The sequence below is a fragment of the Hemiscyllium ocellatum genome, chromosome 7 (genome assembly GCF_020745735.1).
Source record: "Hemiscyllium ocellatum isolate sHemOce1 chromosome 7, sHemOce1.pat.X.cur, whole genome shotgun sequence".
NCBI classification, from domain to species: Eukaryota; Metazoa; Chordata; class Chondrichthyes; order Orectolobiformes; family Hemiscylliidae; genus Hemiscyllium; species Hemiscyllium ocellatum.
Window position 1 is genome coordinate 53298189 of NC_083407.1, and position 3668 is coordinate 53301856.

Consider the following 3668-nt stretch of genomic DNA (forward strand, 5'->3'; position numbering starts at 1 on the left):
AGAATAACAGCAGCAGATATACGGGAACACCACCATATTCAAGTTCCCCTCCACTCACCATTCTGACTTGGAAATATATCATCATTCCTTTAGTGCCACTAGGTTAAAATCCTGAAATTTCCTCCCTAATTGGCATTGTGGGTCAACCCACAGCAAATGGACTGCAGCAGTTCAAGAAGACAGCTCACCGCCACCTTCTCAAGGGCAACTAGGGCTGGGCAATAAATGCTGGCCAGCCAGATATACCCACACCCCACAAAATTAATAATGCATTTTTAAAAAGTCCTGTCCCACTGGCAGGACAGACCCAGCAGAGTTGGTGGTACAGTGGTATATAGTCAGAAGGGAGTTGCTCAGGTGTTTTCAACATTAACTCCAGACCCCATAAAGCCTCATAGCTTCAGGTTAAACATATGCAAGTAAACCTGCTGATTACCACAGACAGTCCTCCCTTGGCAATGAATCAGCACTCCTCCATGTTGAACAACAGCAGAGGAAGCACTGAGGATGGCAAGAGTGTAAAATGTACTCTGGGTGGAGGATTTCAATATCCACCAAGAGTGACTCAACAGCAGTCTTACTGATTGTGCCGGTCGGGTGCTGAAGGACATAGCTGATAGACTGGATCTGCAGCAGGTGGTGACAGAACTAACATGAGGAAAAACATACTTAACCTCATCCTTACCAATCTGCCAGCTGCAGGTGCATCTGTTCATGACTGAAGTGGTAAGATTAACCTCCGCACAGTCGTTGTGGAAACAAAGTAGCACTTTCTCATTGAGAATACATCATGTTGTGTGGCACTATCACCATGCTAAATGGGACAGGCTTCGAACAGATCTTGCAACTCAAAACTGGGCATCCATGAAGTGCTATGGGTCATTGACAGCAGCAGATTTGAAAACCTGCATAACCTGTAACCTCATGGCCTAACATATCCCCCACTCAACCATTAACATCAAGCTAAGGGATCAGCCCTGGTTCAATGAAGAGTGCAAGAGGGCAAGTCAGAAGCAGTATTATGCATACCAGAAAATGAGGTGTGAGCCTGGTGAAGTTACCAAATAGGACTACTTGCATGCCAAACAGCAAAGGCTGGAATTGAGTGCTGGCAAATTGAACTAGATTAGGTTAGGGTATCTGGTCGACGTGGATGGGTTGGACCGAAGGATCTGTTTCCATTCTATACATCCCTATCCAATTTACTCCACATAATATCAAGAAATGATTGGAGGCATTGGATACTGCAAAGGCTATGAGCCCTGGCAACATTCTAGCAATTGTACTAAAGACTTGTGTTCTAAAACTTGCCGCTCTTGTAGCCAAGCTTTTCTAGTACAGAAACATCACTGGCATTTACCCAACAAAGTGGAAAATTGCCCAAGTATGCGTTGTCCTACACACAAAAAGCAGAACAAATCCAACCCAGTCAATTACCGACCGATCAGACCACCCTTGATCATCAGTAATGCAATGGAAGGTGTCAAACATGCTATCAAGCAGTACCTGGTCAGCACTAATCTGCTCAGTGATGCCCAGTTTGGGTTTCCCATGGCCAATCAGCTCCTGACCTTATTACAGACTTAGTTCAAACATAGACAAAAGAGCTGAATTCTAGAGGTGAGGTGAGAGTGATGGCCTTTAACATCAAGGTCACATTCAATCGAATGCAGCATCAAAGAGCCCTCACAAAACTGGAGTCAATGGCTTTCAGAGAGCAAACTCTCCACTGGTTGGAGTCACGAGAAAAGACAATTATGTAGGTCGGACAGCTCAGCTCCAGGACATCTCGGCAGGAATTCCTTGGGGTAGTTTTCGGTCCAACTATCTTTAGCTGCTTCATTAATGACCTTACCTCCATCATAAGGCCAAAATGGGGATATCCACCAATGATTGCACAATGTTCAGCATCATTCATGAGTCCTCAGAAACTGAAGCAGTGAATGTTCAAATGCAACAAGTTCTGGACAATATCCAGGCTGATGTGACAAGTTACATTCATGCCACACAAATTCCAGGCAACCACCATTACCAATAAGAGATCATCTAACCACAATTGTTGATCCTCAATGGTTTTACTGTCATTGAATCCCCACTCTCAACATCCTGGGGGTTATCATTAACCAGAAACTTAAGTGGACTCCCCACATAAACACAATGGCTACAAGAGCAGGTCAGAGGCTAGGTATGTTGCGGCAACTGACTCCCTAAGTCTGTCCACCATCTACAAGGCACAAGTCAGGAGTGTGATGGAATACTCTGCACATCCATTGATGGGTTCAGCTCTACTTAAGCTGACTTAAGAAGCTTGCCCATCAAGGCAAAGCAGCCAACTTAATTGGCACTATTTTTACAAGCATCTTCTCCCTTCACCACCAATGCTCAGTAGTAGCAGTGTGTGTTATCTACTAGATGTACTGCAGAAATTCACCAAAGATCCATTAACAGCTCTTTCCAAACCTAAGACCGCTTTTCTCTAGAAGGACAAGGGCAGTACATATATGGGAATTGCACCACCCACATGTTCTTCTCCAATCCGCTCACCATCAATTCACTTGCACTGAGTCAAAATCTTGGAATTCCCTCCCAGAAGGCATTGTAGGGTAAACTGAAACATATGGACTGCAGCAGTTCAAGAAGGCAGCTCACTCCCACCTTATCAAGGACATTTAGAATGGGCAAGAAATACTGGCAAGCCAATGACACCCAGGTCCCATGAGTGAATTAAATATAACTGGAGCTGAATTTAATCTCAGGGTTATCAAGCCTCACGTAAGGGGTGAGGTTGAGGAGGCCGGATCTTCATGGTAACCTCAGCCACTGTGGGAAATTAGTCAGGGTCACTCTGCATTGAAAAACAGCCGTCCAGCCAAATGAGTGACCCAATTTCCTGTAAGGTATCTCATTGTGTTTTTCTACTCTGAAAGACTGAGGTGCATTGATCTTCTACAGTATTTGAACTGAATATCCCAATGATTTATTTTTTATGATTCCAGATATTTTGTAGAAAAGCATAGATATATGGGCTTACCTAAAGAAACTCATTTAATCTCCCAACAGATTAGCTTCATTTTTGGATAAGTTGGTAAGTGTGTGTTGTGTGGGTCAAACTGGTTAGACTAGCCTTTTCCTGTCTATCATTATTGTTATGTCCAAATGTTCATATTAAAGAAGGCACTCTGACTAAAGGAATAAATAACTCGAACACTAATGCACAGGAGAAAATAACTAGACCTTACAGACAGTGGTAAAATGATGATTGGAATGAGTATTTTCAGTATTCAACAGAAGTTGATCATTATTTTCTCATGTCACGATTAATATAATGACAAGAACGGAAAGCAGGAGTTGGAGGTAAGCAGTATTGAAGACAGCAAAGGGAAGAAATGCAATGTATAATTATTTAACACAAGATTGACTGGTGTAGAATGTTAACTCACACAGACATGCATCGTGATGTGTAGTAAAGATATCTTATGATCTTTAGAAAATATTGTTTTAAAGTTATTGCTTTTGATAACAGGTTAATTTCATTGTAACTGAACCATGGATGCTACAAATCACCTGCCTCTTCAATGCTCTTGGAGCTTGCAGCTGTGTAGAGACATGCCCAGACATTTAAAGACATTCAGACAGAAAATAACAATATTTCATTGATGACTCATTGT